The following is a 19684-nucleotide window of genomic DNA, read 5'->3' as shown; positions in this document are numbered from 1 at the left end:
CACCTCCCCCAATGCTCTCCAGCGAGGGGGAAAAGGTGGTCACAGCCCGGGAACCACTTTTCAGGACCCCATCAGCAGCACGGGTCCACCATCTTGGCTGTGGGGATCGGCCGTCCATTTTTGGCCATGACAGGGCTCATTGGCTCAGCATCAGAGGGTAATGCTTCCTCTATGGGGCAAGCAGGAGCCCCTGGGGGTACCTAGATGTGGTTCCAGATCCAGGGATTGGCGAAAGCAGTGAGCGGATGGCAGAGGGGTCCAGAGTGCACTCAAGGTGCGACCGCCATCTTGTCGCTGTTAGCAACGCCGCTAAATAAGTTTTACTTTGGAAAGTAAATTGGTAAGAAAAGATTTTGCGCCGATTTGTATCACTTTTCTGATGCTCGCATGGCACTAAATCGTAGTAATTTCAACACTATATTTTCTCATTCATATTCACACATGCAGAAAACATTGTGCAAAATATGCATGCTTCGATCTGCCTTGACCCTTGTCTACCAATTGAAAAAGGCTATTACGTTCCAATCACATTGTCATAACCTGAGAACATTGCAGGATTGGTTCCATGGTGGTGTGTCACAATAATTTAATGACCGTCCTTGTGCGGTGCTTTGCAGGAACTGCTGAAACTTGCAGAGCTGTTTGTGAATTCTTGTGGTGATTTCTAGTGGTGCTACAGCCAGAGCTGCTGACTTTGGAACTGGAGAACCAGGCTGAGTCTCAGCGCCGGCTCAACATCCTGTGATTCTGGGCACTCCATGAAGGGGCATATTTATTTGCAATTCATTCCATGCAGTGCAGCAAGACAATTTGCTGCCCTGAGTGAATGTGAGAGAGCTAAGAGATGACACTCCTCAGCTCACTCCATGCGCTGGCGAACTTGTGTGGCTGCCTAAAACCAAAGCATACCACTATATTGCAAGGGTGCCTGCATTTTGGGCAGGATATTATGCAAGAAGGGCGCAAATAAGACGCATACAATCTGGGAATGTGCGTGAATCCAATGGCGATTGCATGAGAACACCCATTCTCCACCCATGTAGTGCCTCTCCAATGGAAGCGAACACAAGGCAGCTCTTGCTTCACTTTGTATTTACTAATTCATGCTAAGATACACAAGGTGGCTTTGCATGATTTTGTAAATGCCAAAAAGAACTTTGCATCGAAGCTGCGCTGTAAAAGTTATGCAACCCGATGCGAAACCTTAGTTAATGTCCCCCAGAACCTCCCAATGCATAGAAAAAATAATATATAATCTTCACCTTGTGTAATGAATGTTATTTCATACAAAGCGCTACAAAACCCTTGGGTCGCTCTATGTAAAACTTAAACCAAAAAATGCACAGAATCACCAACCTCTAAATTGGTCCCTTGGAGACACTCTCTTGTGTGTGGTAATGATGGTGGATGTGCACATGGAGGGATATAAGGGGTGGAGGAACAAGCTGCAGGTAGAACTCCTGCTGTGAGCTGCAAGGTGGACACACTACACAGGTGCACTGCTCTGGGGCACCTCGCTTCCTTTCCACAGGGTGTGAGACTCTAGATCAGATCTCAGTGATGAGGTAAGACATCTCACATCATTATTAAAGGGCTCAGTCTGAACATCTGTTTGTGATGGTGACACTCCGGTGCCCTCAAATGGACTCAGGATACTGTCAGAATGAAAATGTCAAATGGCCCTGTAGGTAGTGGAAAGGGGGTGCACACATTGTGAGATGTTAATTCATCTGGCACTCCAAAGATTTCTTACTCCACACCTGGCAGGGACACCTTTCTGCACATAAATAATCATGCAAGGCGTTTTTCTGTTTCTATATGTGCAATGTGAAACAGCAAACACTAGGAGAAATTAAACATTTCTCCTCATTGCGTCATGTTCCGACCAGACTTTTTTTGGTCTTAATTGTGGTACAGCCTTCTATTTACGCCACCCTTGTAAATATGGAGCCGCGTCAAAATCAATGGGTTTTGTGGTGGAACGCCCACCGCATTACCCTTTGCCCACCCTTTTTTAGGCTAGGTATAATGTGAAAGGGTGTCTTATTTACAATGCAGTAGTGAGCCACATTAAGTAAATAAGGTGAAGGGCTCATCGCCTCCACAAAGCCATGAAAAGTGAGGTTCCTGTGGCGATAGCAGCTCGTAAATATGACCCTTAGTTCTTGAAATTTGGAAAGTGCTGACTTTACCTATACAACCTTCTTCTCACGCCTGCTCCTATTCATGGGAGGAGACAGTACAATCGAAACTGTCAAAAAGCAAAAACCTAGTCTCAAGATGTGAAATCATGGTGGTCTGTGCAGAGGGCCTTTGTTGGAGCAACACCAGTAAACTGTGGTTTATCAATGCAAAATATTTGAGTGAGGAGAAGGACGGTATGATTGGATGAAAACCACTGGCAGAGCAATTGTGTGCAGACACTGGCAAACAATATCCTATGTTGGGCCTGAAGTCACCCCCGTCCATAGCTTGGGAATCCCTGGCAGCATGACCATGAACTCACCCCAATGCCAGAGGCAGCAGAAGTGACATCACATGCCAATCATCCTTCGCTTTCACTCACCCACGCATGCATGCACATTCACACATACACCCTCTCACTTTCCCATTAGCATACTCTCACTGGCAAGTATACACACAACATATCTTTAAAAGCATATTTTACTAACCTCAGCTGTCAGGGAGGGCCATAGTCCAGGTAATTGTAATCCGTTCTTTATTATACTAATAGTTAATGATAAAGTCCTGTTACTAGTTAGTGCCATACCAAATTGACAGGAAATATGAAAGGTGGATCCCCAACCAGCATCCATAAATATGAGCTGCAAGTGCCTCGGCACTGATTTTTCCACCTTTGAGGCCAGGGGTCACATAGGTAGTGCCAGGGGTCGCATAGGTAGTGCCAGGGGTCGCATAGGCAGTGCCAGGGGTCGCATAGGTAGTGTCCAGGGGTCGCATAGGCAGTGCCAGGGGTCGCAGCTGTGACTCCGAAATGGCATCCATGTTGGTCAGAAAAAGAAATCGCTAATGTGATCAAGGTGTTTAAAACACTGCTGCCCCGGATAAAGTCACTGCAGATTTATGTCAAGTCAAGTCAAATAATTTATATAGCGCGCTACATACCCAGAGGGTCTCAAGGCGCTTGAAGAAGGGTGGGGAATTACTTGTTGAATATCCAAGTTTTAAGTTGCTTTCTGAATGCTAGGTGGTTCTGAGTGAGGCGAAGGTGAGTGGGGAGTGAGTTCCAGGTTTTAGCTGCCAGGTAGGAGAAGGATCTACCTCCCATGGTGGTTTTGTTGATGCGTGGTACAGTAGCAAGGGCTTGGTTGGAGGATCGTAGCTGGCGGGAAGGGGTGTAGAAGGAAAGTCGTGAGTTGAGGCATTCGGGTCCAAGTTCGTAAAGTGCTTTGTGTGCGTGGGTTAGGAGGCGGAATGTAATCCTCTTATTGACGGGGAGCCAGTGGAGGTTTTTCAGGTGACCAGAGATGTGGTCTTTACGCGGGATGTCTAGTATGAGTCTGGCTGAAGCGTTCTGGATGCGTTGTAGTTTTTTCTGGAGTTTTGCGTGGTACCGGCATATAGGGTGTTTCCGTAGTCCAGGCGGCTCGTGACCAGTGCGTGGGTGACCGTTTTTCTAGTTTTGGTGGGGATCCAGCGAAATGTTTTTTTGAGCATGCGAAGAATGTTGAAGCAAGATGATGAAACGGCGTTGACTTGTCTGTTCATTGAGAGTGAGGAGTCCAGGATGACGCCCAGGTTTTGTGCGTGGTCCGTCGGGATGGGTGCTTTTCCAAGGGCTTCAGGCCACCAAGAGTCATCCCAGGTGGAGGGGGAGGTACCTAAGATAAGGACTTCTGTTTTGTCTGAGTTCAGTTTCAGACGGCTGTGCTTCATCCACTCGGCTACTTTTTTCATTCCTTCATGTAGGTTGGTTTTGGCGGTGTTCGGGTCATTGGTGAGTGAGAGGATCAGTTGAGTGTCATCAGCGTAGGAGATGATGTTGAGGTTGTGTTGGCATGCGATGGCCGTGAGGGGGCTCATGTATACGTTGAAGAGGGTGGGGCTTAGTGAGGATCCTTGTGGTACGCCGCGACTGACTCCAGAGGTCTCTGATTTGAATGGTGGGAGGCGGACTCTTTCAGTTCTTCCGGTGAGGAACGAGGTGATCCAGTCCAATGCTTTTCCTTGGACTCCAATGTTTCTGAGGCGTTGTAGTAGGGTGCTATGACAAACTGTGTCGAAGGCTGCGGAGAGGTCGAGGAGGATGAGGGCGACTGTGTCTCCATTGTCCAGTAGAGTTCGAATGTCGTCTGTTGCTGCGATGAGGGCGGTTTCAGTGCTGTGTTTGGCTCGGAAGCCGGACTGTGAGGAGTCGAGGGATTTGTTGGTTTCGAGGAAGGCGGCGAGCTGATTGTTGACAGCTTTCTCGATGACTTTGGCCGGGAATGGAAGTAGCGAGATGGGGCGGTAGTTTTTTAGTTTGGTGGGGTCAGCTGTGGGTTTGTTCAGAAGGGCGCTGAGTTCTGCGTGTTTCCAGCTTTCTGGGAAGGTGGCAGAGTTGAGGGAGCAGTTGATGACGTCTCGGAGGTGTGGTGCTATGATGGAGTCTGCTTTGTTGAAGATGTGGTGAGGGCATGGGTCTGTGGGGGATCCTGAGTGGATGGAGTTCATCAGGCGGATGGTGTCCTCAGTGGAGATTGGGTTCCAGTCATTAAGGATGTTCAAGGGGGGTGAAGGTACTGCCGAAGGTTGGATGGGTTGGTCTCCGGGTTGGTTGTCGAAGCTGTTGTGGATGTCTGCGATTTTGTTGTGGAAGAATGAGGCTAGGGAGTCGCAGAGGGCTTGAGAGGGGGTGATGTCGTTGGAGTTGGGTGAGGGGTTGGTAAATTCTTTGACGATGTTGAATAATTCCTTGCTGTTGTGTGCGTTGTTATCTAGTCGGTCTTTGAATGCGGCTTTCTTGGCAGATCGGATTAGTTGGTGGTGTATGCGGGTGGCGTTTTTGAAGGCGTCCCTGGTGCTGGTGTTTGGGTCTTTTTTCCATGCCTTCTCGAGGGAGCGACAGAGTTTCTTGGATTTCTTAAGATCATCGTTGAACCAGGAGGCGTTTTTGCTGCCTAGTCTGATTTGACGTTTTTTCAACGGTGCAAGGTTGTCGGCGCTGTTGGTTAGCCATTGGGTGAGGTTAATGGCTGCTTGGTTGGGGTTTGAGGAGTGGGCAGGGGAGTTTTGAAGAAGCGATGAGGAGATCTGGTCGATGGTGATTTTGTTCCAGTTTCTTCGCAGAGTAGGTTGAGGATGGTTGTGGGTTGTGGTCTTTTTGTAGATAAAGTGAACGCAGCTGTGGTCCGTCCAATGGAGAGCTGTGGTGTGACTGAAGGAGACATGTTTGCTGGAGGTGAAGATAGGGTCAAGTGTGTGACCTGCATTGTGGGTGGGGGTATTGACAAGTTGTTTGAGTCCGAGGTTGGCGAGATTGTCCAGAAGGGTGGTGGCGTTGCTGTCATTGCTCTTTTCCAGGTGAAAATTGAGGTGTCCCAATAGAATGAATTCCTTGGATGGGAGGGCGTGTGGGGTGATAAAGTCAGTGATGTCGTCACTGAATTGTGCACGGGGTCCTGGAGGTCGGTAGAGGAGGGTGCCTCTGAGTGTGGTCTTGGGGTCGGTGTGGATCTGGAAGTGAAGGTGTTCGGCGCTGGTAAGGTTGGCGTCTGAGCTGGTTGAGATGCGGATGGAATTCTTATGGACGATAGCGATGCCTCCTCCTGTTTGTTTGGTGCGGTCCTTACGGATGATCTTGTAACCGTCCGGGATGGCAATGGTGATGTCTGGGGCAGAGGAGGCGTTCATCCATGTTTCTGTTAGGAAGGCGACGTCCGGAGAGATGGTGTCTAGTAGATTCCAAAGGTCGATGGCGTGTCTGTGGATCGAGCGGGTGTTGAGCAGGATGCATTGTAGGTGGTTGGTGTCAGATATCTGTTGTGTGTTCGTGGATGAGGAGTTGTTCTTGGTGGTGTCGAACTTGCAGGAGTTGCAAGAGAAGGGTCCATGGGTGTGTCCAGGAGCGGCTTGGGCGCAGTTGGGGAGTCGGCCGGGGTTTAGGGCTAAGAGGGTGGTGGCATCGTATGTGAATCGGGAGGGGCGGGAGGTACGGAGGCCAGGGGGTTTGGCGCTGGGCGCGGTCCAGGCGCGGACGGGCGTAGACGGGCTTACCTTTTGCGCACCTTTGGCGCGACTGGGGCGCGATCGCTGCGCGTGAACGCTGCACGCTAAAGCATCTGTCATAAGTGGGTGGGGAGGGGGGAGGGGCGAGGGAGGAGCAGCTGGGAGGCGGGTGCGTGGTGGAGGGGGCGGGCTCAGGGCAAAACAACAACAACACAGCAAATGGCGGCTACAACGCGAGTGCAGACCGGGTTGGGGGAAAGTGATGAGGTTATTAACACAATCAATTACAATGAATGAACAAATGCAGGCACAGTCGAGTTCACAAACAGGCACGTCAATAATGAGAAGGTGCTAATGCAAACCATACAACAATGCTACAGGCACGTTCAAGCGCTTAATGAGGACAGCAGCGCTATGCAAGCAATAGCAATATTACAATGCTACAAGCACGTTCAGGCGCTAAATTAGGTCAGCAGCGCAATGCAGACGATACCATGCAGCTTTAGGCAGGAGTCAGCGAGGGCAGAAGGGAGCGACCGTTCCTAACAAAGTCAGGGCGGTCACAGCGCTTCGGTGGTCAGGGGAAGCCTTGCCTCTTAGTGGGAGGGAGGAGCAGCTGGGAGGCGGGTGCGTGGTGGAGGGGGCGGGCTCAGGGCAAAACAACAACAACACAGCAAATGGCGGCTACAACGCGAGTGCAGACCGGGTTGGGGGAAAGTGATGAGGTTATTAACACAATCAATTACAATGAATGAACAAATGCAGGCACAGTCGAGTTCACAAACAGGCACGTCAATATTGAGAAGGTGCTAATGCAAACCATACAACAATGCTACAGGCACGTTCAAGCGCTTAATGAGGACAGCAGCGCTATGCAAGCAATAGCAATATTACAATGCTACAAGCACGTTCAGGCGCTAAATTAGGTCAGCAGCGCAATGCAGATGATACCAGGCAGCTTTAGGCAGGAGTCAGCGAGGGCAGAAGGGAGCGACCGTTCCTAACGAAGTCAGGGCGGTCACAGCGCTTCGGTGGTCAGGGTAAGCCTTGCCTCTTAGTGGGAGGGAGGAGCAGCTGGGAGGCGGGTGCGTGGTGGAGGGGGCGGGCTCAGGGCAAAACAACAACAACACAGCAAATGGCGGCTACAACGCGAGTGCAGACCGTGTTGCGGGAAAGTGATGAGGTTATTAACACAATCAATTACAATGAATGAACAAATGCAGGCACAGTCGAGTTCACAAACAGGCACGTCAATAATGAGAAGGTGCTAATGCAAACCATACAACAATGCTACAGGCACGTTCAAGCGCTTAATGAGGACAGCAGCGCTATGCAAGCAATAGCAATATTACAATGCTACAAGCACGTTCAGGCGCTAAATTAGGTCAGCAGCGCAATGCAGACGATACCAGGCAGCTTTAGGCAGGAGTCAGCGACGGCAGAAGGGAGCGACCGTTCCTAACGAAGTCAGGGCGGTCACAGCGCTTCGGTGGTCAGGGGAAGCCTTGCCTCTTAGTGGGAGGGAGGAGCAGCTGGGAGGCGGGTGCGTGGTGGAGGGGGCGGGCTCAGGGCAAAACAACAACAACACAGCAAATGGCGGTTACAACGCGAGTGCAGACCGGGTTAGGGGATTTGGGTGCCATTAGAAGACTCTTTGCCAAATGTCACCTGCAAAGACGCTTTGAAAGGGTGAACTCGAGGTGTCTCCTCCGGTGGAGCAGTGCAGGTGAGGCAGGGCTGATCCACAATGGATGGTACTTTTGCCCTAGGATTTATTGATGGATACTGTGTAAAGGTGAGACAATCTAAACTTTATGTCGCTTTCGTCGATTTTAGCCATGCCTTTGACAAAGTTGACCGTCCCTTTTAAAAAAAAAAGATTTTAAAATATTTCTTATTGGATTTTTACAGACATGTAAAACATTAAACAAATATATACTGTGTTGTCCATATAGGGAGGTGAACAATTTAGGTATTGGTGTTGATAGCCTGGGTTAGAGAGGCTAAAGTTCCCTGTTAGCGCCTTTGTAAAACAGTTAACATACAACATAGAACATGTACCCTGAGGTTTTATGTGTTGAGGAGTTCCTGGTGCGACTGGCTGGCAGCCTCTGGTCATGGGCTTCGGCCGGCACATGTCCCCTGAACTACTCTGTGGAAAGTAGGGGTGGGATGAGAGAGAAAAAGAGAAAGAGGATAAGTGGGTAAAAGGGTAGTGGGGGTGTCCTGCTCTGACTAACAGGGCTGTGCTTTTTTATGTCATTGGTTATGGCTTGCCCTTCATGGTGGATCATACAGGTTTAGGCATCTGTCCAGGGAGGTCCACAACCCCCTGTTAGGGTTTCTCCATGGTGTGTTGCGAAGGGATATGATGTCGGCCCCACTCAAGAACGTCACCCAATTTAGCCACCCCTTGAAGGTGACCTTGGAGGTGTCCTTCAAGTTGGTGAGCATTATTTTAGTTGCTGCTGTTAATAAGAGGTCTAGCAGGTCTCTGTCGTGTTGCAAGTCTAGGCCAGAAGTTATGATTGCGGTAGTGAGAGAAGAGAACTCTTCTTTGAGAGTGCATCCTAAGGTATTGTTTATGAAGGAAAAGACTTTGTTCCAGCAACAATCGTGTTCTCTCAGGCCCATGGACGCTAAGCGGGCCGGGGTCCAGTAGAGTTTGTGTAACAGCCAGAATTTTGTCTGAGCTAGGATCAGGGATACGATATTCTTAGAGGGGGCGTGTCTTTGTTGTTCTGTCAGGGCAGAGTCTAGGTCTGCCTCCCAGAAATGGGTTGTTTTGCTGTTCAGCTTTGATGTGTTGGAATGGAGAAGTTTGTAGATGTGGGAGATCTGGTGGCCAACTATGTTCAGGTTTTCCAAGTATTGGAAGATTGATGGTGTGTGTCTGGCTAAGTTTGATTTGGTTACGGCAGTTCGGATTTTGAGGAAGTTGTAGAGTTCTATGTCAGGTAATTTATGTCGGGTTTGTAGAATGCTGAATGTAAGGTGTGAGCCCCCTTATTCCAGCTGAGCAGGGATCGAGAGTCCTGTTTTTGTCCATGTGTCTATGGTTAGAGGTTTTCCACTGTATTTTATCTTTGAGTTTCCCCACAGTGATTCCCATTTGGAGTTTTTGATTCTGTGTTTTAGTAATCTATCCACTCTGAGGAGGGCATGTCTGGTGTTTTGTGATTGTTTGTTTAAGGTGAGTAGTGATAGTGGCTCACGGTTGTTAAGTATGGCTTTCTCTATCTTGAGCCACACTGGCCTGTAGTTTGGATTAGTTGTGACCCAGTACATTCCCTGTCTTGCGATAGATGAGGTCGGGAACGTTCTGTATCCTGCCAGGTTTAGGCCTCCTAGGTTCTTACTTAATCTCAGTTTTTTTAGGCTTATTCTAGGTTTTTTATCTTGCCAGAGGAACTTGTTTAGCACCTTGTCGGTCTAGTGGTGGAAATTGTCTGTTAGTGTAAGTGGGATCAATCCCGTTAGGTAGTTGATCACCGGAGTGATCATCATCTTAATTGTGTCTATTCTCCCCCAACAGGATATAAACTTCGGGGATCTTGCCTCCAGGAGCTTTTTTATTTTTTCTAAAGTCATCTTCTCATTTTGTTCAAGTGTGGATTTGAGATTTTTCCCGAATTGGATTCCTAGGTATTTGATGAACCCTGGCTGCCATGTGAGACCTGAGTTGTCAACCACCTCTCTGGTGGTATGGATGTTGAGAGGCGTGCAGTCCGATTTGTCTCTTTTGAGTTTGCATCCTTAGTGGGAAGAGTATTTACCGATGGATTCCATGAGGGCTGGAATGGATGCTAAGGTGTCCTCTGTGATAATGAGTATGTCGTCCGCATACGCTGATTTTTTGGCAGTAACCCCATTTATATTGACTCTCGTCTCATCACTATTGGCTATGATGTCTCTGATTAGTGGCTCGAGATGCCAGCAAGAAAAGCGCAGGGGACAGGGGAAAGCCTTGCAAATATTATCACAGTGGGTCATTCCAAATTTGTCATTGAGACCTCTCATTCGCTTCTTCTCTGATGACTGGCTGGATGGGAATATACCTCCATTATTGCAATTTTTTTTCGCTCAAAAGAGCACTGAATCCTACCTCCTCCGGTATGTTGCATTATCTGGCTGATTTTCCTGAACTGATCAACACGCTGGATGCAAAGCCTTGGCTTCAAACCCCTGTGAATCATGTATGCTGATGACGTCATCATGACGTCTCTCAGGCCTGGGGGTCTCCAAAGACAGAGAGACATCCTCGCAGCTCATTCAACTACCTACAATCTGAGCGTGAATGAGGGAACAATGAAAACTATGGACATGGGGGACTCTGGTCTGAAATTGTGATACAAATGGCTGTATGAGGGGTCTACAGGAGAAACTCTACAGGCGTGTCATTATCTTGAGGTACTTACTTAAAATACCCTTTCAAGGTCCAGGGGGCATATTATCAAGCCCCAGCGATAATTATCGCTGAGCTAGCTTAGCGCGCTCTTAATTATCGCTGGCTATTGCTGGAACATATTATTAAACCAGCGCTGTATTATCAACGCTTAGCGCTGTGGCGATAAATATTCCATCGATAGCGGGGTTTTCCATGGAACATTGCTGGTTTTCCAGCGATGTTCCATGGAAAACAGCGATAAGCTTGATGATAGGTCCACAATCCACCTCCCATGCTAGGTGTGCCTTAGTCAGGAATTTAGCAGATGTTAAATTCCTGAGTTAGGGCAGAGTTAGTGCGATTTAAATTATCTGAAATCATGGGCACCTCAATGGTATCTAGAATCAGTGATAAAGGACAACATTTGTCTATGTGGCCAAAATACAGACGTGAGTAGGGGCTATTAGTTTGGCTACTTCACCAGAGTAGACATGAAGTAAACATTGACTTTCAGTCATTTGTGTGGACAGTACAAACAGATTAGCCATCTATCTGAATTCCCTCCTCATATCTTGTGCCCGAAACATCAAGATAAGATGTAAGATCCCAATGTAGTAATGGTTTATCAGCGAGGACAATCAGGAGGTTTTGTCATGTGGGAAGTTATCAGAAGACAATCATGTGGTTCCCTACCAAGGGCTGTGAAAAAAAGAGAAGCATGGATGAATGTCGGCTTCATGCCCGTGTTATATGAAAAAACAGAGCTGAACAATAGGCCGTACCGCAACAACTTTAACAGGAAAAAGTGCATAATCCCTTATTGGAACATTAGAAGAACAGCAGCAGATGATATGAACTGGTATAGGCCGGCTGCCCTCAACATTCCAATGCCCTAACGTCCCCTGCCTGTACGTACCATACGAACTGGCCATGAGAAAGCAAAATACAGAGGCAGGGTGTTCTTGCTGCGAATGATCAATAGTTAAGAGATGTGGCCCTGCATTCTGCACAGAAAGAGCTGTGAAACAGAGGCTTCCATACCTTGGTGGATTTTAACCTCCTTGGTCTCCAATGCATTTGTTTCCACAAATAGAACATTCTGCCCTCATGTAATGTTTTAATGCTTATACTTGATTGGATTTTGCCTCATCCTCTCTCCCTTTCCTTCCTCCTTCCCTTTCTTCCTTCCACCTTTACCCTCCTGTGTACCCATTGGTCTAGGGCAGGCTTCTCCATTGGGTAACTCTCCGGCTACCTGTAAGTATCTCTCCTGTGTACAACCTAGCTTTCCAAGTTAGAATCTTATGCTTGGTTGGATTAATCCATGAATAATACAATTTAAACTGTGTATTTAGAACGAACATGTGTGTATTTTCAGAATTTATAAGCTGATGTTTGAAGAAAAATGGTTGAATTTTCAAAATAAATTTAAATCTGATATTTAAGTGATAAATTATGAGGTGATGGGAGACTGAATACTGACATTGTTACCTTGATGCACGGGGCACTGCAGCTGTGATTGTTATGTATTACCCATGTAAAGGCATTTCAAATTGACAAATCCTTTTTACATTACTGCTTGCAGCCCTCCTGATGCACTGATGTGATCACTGAAGGTAATCCTACATACAGTAGCTACTACAGTGGCTACTAACGTAATCTTGTCTTATGTTGTCCCAGTTACAACTCTAATACAAGATGATTTTCATTGAACAAAAGTAGCTCTCATTACTGAAAAGTTTGGAGCTCCCTGGTCCAGGGACTCGTGTCCAGAATGTTTGTGGCTGGGCGTTTGGGGTGATTACAGTTAGGAACCTACATTGGGGATTATTATGTACGTACGAGGCTTGGCATACAGACGTGAAATAAGGATTCTCCTGCTTTCCTCACTTTGCGTCTATCGCGTTCCGCTTCTTGATTACAACACTTTTCCGTGGAGATGAGGGACAGGAAGTTTGACACGCGCTGGGAGAACACAGCACGGTGTGTGGTGCTGTGGTGAAGTTAGCTGTGCTGGACCTTGTGCGCCGTCTCTCTAAAGCTGTGCACATTAATCGTTGTTGCCTGCAGTCGGAGGTCCTGTGCAGTGAGCGCTTGGCGTGAGGTGTTGTTCTGCTGTGACTGGTGGGTAGGACTGCCTTAGAAGGAGTGTCTCAAAGGCTTCCTGCCTCATTGGAGGGGCCGTGAAAACTCCTCTTCATGTAAGGAGCAAGACACCTGGCGTTCCAAGCCTCGTTTCAGTTTTGGCGGCCATTTTAATTCTGCATAGAAAATCTTTTAGTACATAGGTTCCAGCGCCGGTGGCAGCCATTTTATAATGTATATGAACAAATAAACTTTACCTCAGAAATTAAAGATTTTCACAGTCCTTTCAAAGGAGTTTTAGGGACATAAAGATTTATTAGCTAATGCAGAAGCTTTTTTGTATCCATCTATTTTCCGGTGATAGGAGACTAGTAAAGCGTGAACATGCAGTTACACCCTCCTTTAAAATTTTTACAAACAAAAGGTGAACCACCTATACCCTAGAAAAGATAGGAGGAGGAGTGTTTAACATATTTAATGGCAATTGATGGAACTTGAATGCCAGCTATGAGGAAAAAAGTATCCTTTTTCATTCTCAAGGTTCGGAAGGACAGGAAGTCATCAGGTTTTTCCCAAAATTGAGACTGAAAATTAGATTGAGGCCCTGAATGAATTTGATGAAGCTCTGTGGAAGATAGACGCTCATTTTCAGCCCACCATCAGAACCATACTTGAGAGGTATCACTTATATACAAGGAGACAGAAAGAAGGAGATTCATTTGACAAATTTTTAACAGAACTGAGATGTCTATATTCAACACTTTATTTTGGCAACACAACTAATGAAATGCTATGTATTCAGCTCCTGGTTAACACTAACAATAAACGTTTCCAAGAAAGTTACAGGATCATGGGCGATCCCACCATGGATGAAGTGGTGGCTTCATCCAAAGCCATAGAACAGTCCATGAACTGGGTAAAGGAGGTAAATTCATCTTAACTGGGCAAGTAGGATAAATTGAGTTTGTGCAGTTACAGGAAAGTTTGTGAAGAATCATGAGAGTCATAAAGGGGGGGCGTAAGGACAGCAAGACGTACTGTTTTAGATGTGGTGAGCCTAACCATTTTACGTCTTCCTGGAATTGTCAGACACTTAGCAAAATGTGCAACTAGTGCAATAGAAAAGGTCTGTTTTCAAAGATGTGCAGGAATGCTACAAGTCAACAAAGTAATCATGCTGGGCAGGTATTTTATGGCACATCTTTGAGAGATTTGGAATTGGACGATGGTTATGTTGGAGAGAGAAACATAGTACTAATGGTGCTTGGAGAAAGCAAGTAAGACGATGAATACCCTTTTAATTCACCTATGTGCAAGTTGCAAGGGTTGGGGAGAGAGTTGTCGATTACTGCAAACTCTGGTTCCCCATTCACTATAATATCCTATGCATATTTTGAAAACAAGTTTGAAAACCATATTGATTTTACAGGTTATTTTGAAGCCATGACAACGTTCATAGGAAGAAATGCCCATTTGAAAATGTATGTGACAAAGAAAGAGCAAATGTGCTTGGATTGAGGGCTCAAAGAAGACTAGGCATTAAGCTGCATCCCAATGCTGTGGTGAATGTACTGGTAGTACAAGATATGCTGACCAAAGTTCTGGAAGTATTTAGTGAGAAATTGGGAAAGTTCCAAGGGTACGAACACAAAATAAAATTGAAGAATGGTGCTGAGCCCATTAAACAAAAAGTGAGAATGGTACCTCTTAGCATAAGAAAAGAATTGAGAGATCTGCTGGATCAAATGCTGAGAGATGATTTCATCAAAGAGATAGAAACTTCAGAATGGACTTCTCCTGTAGGTTTGGCAAAAAAAAAGTAATAGCAAACTCCAATTATGCATGGACTTGAGGGTGAGAATATCATTGTGGATCGGCATCCCCCTGCCTAAGATAAATGATCTGCTGTCTATGTTCCGTGATGCTACAGTGTCTGTCATCAAATAGGTTTGGCCAAGAAGTCAAGACATTTAACAAGTTTTATCATGACTTGTGGGGTGTACCAGTTCAAAAGGTTGCCTTTCGGACTGGCATTGACATCTTCTGTTTTTCAACATATGTTAAGGGATATGGAGAGTCAAGTCAAATGTTTTCAGGACGATATTCTGGTATTTGCCAAATCGGAAGAGGAGTAATTTAAACTGTTGCAAGAGGTTTGCAAGAGGCTGTCCGAGAGAGGTCTTGTGTTATGTGTTGACATTTTTTAATTGTTTAAGTCCCATGTGGATTAACTATGTCATACAATGGTGTTGTACCTTTGAAGAGTATCGTGGATGCTATCAAACATGCATCTGCACTTGATGACAAAGAGAAATTGATGTCCTTCATTGGGCTGTGTGACTACTATGGTCAGTTTGTAAAGGATTTTGCGACTGTGATGGAACCACTGAGGAAGTTTTTGTGCAAGAATTGTGAATATGTGTGGGGCACTTATCAGCAGAGTGCGTTTGAGTGTATCGAACATCAACTAGTGAATGCTCCTGCCCTTAAGCCTTCTGTGGAAGGAAAGAAACGTGTGATATCAGTAGATGCTAGTGCTTTTGGGTTTGGTGCTGTGTTGTCTCAAGGAGCTGGTGGGTCTGAGTGGGTGATAGCGTATGCTTCCAAAACATTAAATGAAGCGGCATATAAGTATTCCATTATTGAGCACCAATTATTAGCTTGTGTGTGGGCTACTAATCATTTTACGAATTGTAACAGAAGGGGGGAGAGAGAGAGTCAGTGGATTCAGTCTCCCTGAATGTATACATAAACAAAGTGGAATCCACTCAAGGTGGTGGTGATCCCTAAAGTGATGGGGAAACACACAGTGTTGTTTAAATGCCCCTCACACACCAACAGGCCCCTTGGTGTCATGCTTCATCATCGGGGCCTTCACACCCCTCTACGGGATGCGGCGTGCTACGACTCGCGGATACGCAGGAGCACTTTGAAGTGAACTATGTGTGGGGGTGTGTGTATAGGACCAAAATGTGAGTGAGGTGAGGTGAAAAAAGTGAAAGGTTAAAAAATACCTGGCACGTGGGAGGAATTTTTTTTTAATTAAATCCCCGGCTGGTATTATTAAAAGAAGTGCAGGGCGTGGTTAGATAGATACGAGTTAGGGTATCGAGAACCACTAGTAGATTTCCTCCCACGTGCCAGGTATTTTTTAACCTTTCACTTTTTTCACCTCACCTCACTCACATTTTGGTCCTATACACACACCCCCACACATAGTTCACTTCAAAGTGCTCCTGCGTATCCGCGAGTCGTAGCACGCCGCATCCCGTAGAGGGGTGCGAAGGCCCCGATGATGAAGCATGACACCAAGGGGCCTGTTGGTGTGTGAGGGGCATTTAAACAACACTGTGTGTTTCCCCATCACTTTAGGGATCACCACCACCTTGAGTGGATTCCACTTTGTTTATGTACTAATCATTTTAGGCATTTAGGGGCAGATTTACAAGAAAGTGATGCATCTGTAAAGATGCGTCACGTTCCCTGCACCACCCTGAGAAACTCTTGCGCCACTATGGATGCACCATATTTACAATACAGGGCACCAATGTGCAAGGATTAACAGATGCGTCAGAAATTCTGATTTGGAGTCATTTCGCAATCACGACCTAACTCCAGCAATGCAGAGGGAGGCCTATCTTCATTGTGCTGCATCATTCCTTAGGGATCGGCAAAATTAAAGAAAGGATGATGAGCAGATATTGGTGTCTGTCTATGGATATTCAAAGTTAGTGCAAAGTGAGGGAATGTGTAGAGTGGTGTCAGTTAGGAAGTTGCAGATTTGACCATAGTGTGAAGAGAGATTCTTATTGGTCCTTGGGATGAGATTGCTGTGGACATTGTGGGTCATTTTTGTTTGGAGCACTTTTATCTGAGAGCATTACTAGACTTTTACTCTAGATCACCTGAAGTAGCCTCCACAAGAGAGATCACCCCTGGTGCAGTGATCAAGGTTTTAGAGGTGTTTCATAGGAGAGCAACCACTACATTTTGAATGAAAACAGTGTTCAGGCGACTTCCATTGAAATTAAAACATTTGAAAAAATCATTTATTGTGGGCCAATGATATGATATAATATAATGCAAAAACTAATGGGGTGGTAGAGAGAATTAACAAAATATTAAAAGAGAGCATACACATGCCAAGACGGAAAACTGACATAATATAGAATGATAAAATATAGACTTCCCAAAATATTGTCGTCAAAATATAGAATGCAAAAATATCGAATTCCTATCTACAAAAAGGTAAGTACAAAAATATCGAATCAAAAATATAGTCTGTAAAAAATATAGTCAGTCAAAATATCGATTGTTTTTAAATGTCTTAAAAGTAATTTAAAATTAATGAAAAATAAATATAATTAACTAAAACATACTCAAAATTACTCAAATAACCTTAAAATTAGGATATAATGACTATAAGTTAAAAAAACATAAAATGTTATTTTTAATACATATATATTAACGTAATTTTAATTAAAAAAATACAATATTTTTACTATAGAATAGCTGAAGGGTAAAATGTAATATTACCACTCCAGTGAGTTCAACAGTAGGGAAAGCGTTGGATAGCGTAGGGGTAAAAAATACTATTCCCACTCCAGTGAGTGCAACAGTAGGGAAAGCGTTGGATAGCGTAGGGGTAAAAAATACTATTCCCACTCCAGAGAGTGCAACAGTAGGGAAAGCGTTGGATAGCGTAGTGGTAAAAATTACTATTCCCACTCCAGAGTGCAACAGTAGGGAACGCGTTGGATAGCGTAGTGGTAGAAATTACTATTCCCACTCCAGAGTGCAACAGTAGGGAAAGCGTTGCATAGCGTAGGGGTAAAAAATACTATTCCCACTCCAGAGAGTGCAACAGTAGGGAAAGCGTTGGATAGTGGGAGGGTAAAAATTAATATTCCCACTCCAGTGAGTTTAACAGTAGGGAAAGTAATGATTTCATATATTATTAAAATATATATATATATCAATACCAATAAAACATTAATTGAAATTAATAACCAATTTGATATCATATAATAATTAATTAGAAATAGAAATAAATATTAGTTATTAAAAATGTATTTCCTATTCATAATTATTTAACAACTAATTAATTTTCAATGAAAACTAATTAATAATACCAATTAATACCAATTAATAATTAACAGTAAATTAATTATCAATACACAAAAAGTATTTTTAATATGTATTAATTACAATTACATTACTTCCCACCCTATTCACCTAAAAACCCACAACCCACTACAGAAAATAAATTAATAAAATTATCATAATTATCAAAATGAATACCAATAAATAAATAAAAATATTTAATTAATTACAATTTAATTACTTTCCACCCTATTTCCCTATAAACCCACAACCCGCTACAGAAAATAAATTAAGGAAATTAACATAATTACCAATTAATCAATAATAAACATTAATTACCAATTAATAAAAAATAATTACCAATTAAAAATTAACAATAAATTCAAAATGAATACCAATAAATAAATAAAAATGTTTAATTAATTATAATTAAATTACTTTCCATCCTATTCCCCTATAAACCCACAACCCGTTACAGAACTAAAAAGCTAAATTTAATTAAAAATAAATAATAATTGGTAATAATTAATATTTAATTTAATATCATTAAATTACTTCCCACCCTATTCCCCTATAAACCCACAACCCGCTACAGAATTAAATTACGCAAAAATTAAATAACATAAAATTCATTACTTAAAATAAATTAAACATTCATTACAAAAATTTATTATCACTTTTCACACATATACAAACATACAAAACACTTTAAGAAGTTCGATATTATTAAAAATTCAATATATTTAATCCCTATATTGTATACTTAGATATTTTGATAATCGATATTACTTACCTTCAATTCGATATTTTTACCGATATATTGTTTCCATTCGATATTTTGTCCATTCTATATTTTTACTTCGATATTATGTCCATTCTATATTTTGGAATCAATATTATGACTGTTTACCGCCAAGACACTGTGGGAAGAAGTGAAGAGTGGCAGCCTATGGGTTTACGCTGTATGCCATGATTGAGGCAACTCTTTTCATACTTTTTCAAAGAAGAAAACGAAGCACTATGACTTGTTCACCTTGAACATTGAATTATGGAAAGGGTGTAGAAGATCACTGCTGACAAAATGGCAGAATTAGAGATGCATGTTGAAAATATGAGAAGAAAGCAGCAGAAAAGAAAGATCAAGTATGATGAGCGAAAAGGTGTGGCACATATTACGGTTGCTGTTGGGACTTTTCTTGTGGTTGTAACCCCACCTGCACATCATCTAGGAGTTTTCAGGTTCAATAAATACTTAGATTTAGGAAATTAGATAGAGACGCTGCTAAACTTCAAGACTGTCCAATTTAGAATCACATTTGTATTTATGAAGGTAAAAAATAACTACTCACGTTAATTTTGAATTCTTTTAAAGTTTGTTTTTATTAATGCCACATGAATGCAGCGTCTTCGTTATTGTGTATTGAACTTGTTGCTTTTCTTTTGTAACCGTTTCTCTGTTTCATGTGCTCTGTATTTCCTGAAGGGACAGTATGTGCTCTAGATATTTCAACCTACTAAGTATCCTGCCTTGGAAAGTTGGGATTGAAGGGTCAGGATTTTGTTTGTTGAGTAATGTGCTGATGTGAGGGGAGAAAGGTGGAGACGTTTACATTGGAATAAACTTGACCTTTGAACTAAATTGAGGAGTGGACATCATTACCACCATACTTACACATGTTTGTTTCAGGTGTCCACTGTTTCAAGACACCTCAGGGAGATCCCCACCTTTTGAAACAAAACTGCTCATGTCTTGAGGACTGTACTCCTATGAGATGTGTCAGGGTACAGTTGCATAGAAACAGATATGTAGAAATATTCTATGGATATTTGCATGAATGAAAATTCTGTATGATTAAAAGTCACCCCATTGTTGTCACCTGGTGGTATTTTCACTGGCACTCAAACATGTGAATTCATAATTTGGCAGGTTTGCTAAGTCCA

The sequence above is a fragment of the Lissotriton vulgaris genome, chromosome 1_2, assembly GCF_964263255.1.
Source record: "Lissotriton vulgaris chromosome 1_2, aLisVul1.2, whole genome shotgun sequence".
Classification (NCBI taxonomy): domain Eukaryota; kingdom Metazoa; phylum Chordata; class Amphibia; order Caudata; family Salamandridae; genus Lissotriton; species Lissotriton vulgaris.
The sequence above is the reverse complement of the archived record's forward strand: the minus strand, read 5'-3'. Positions refer to the sequence as shown.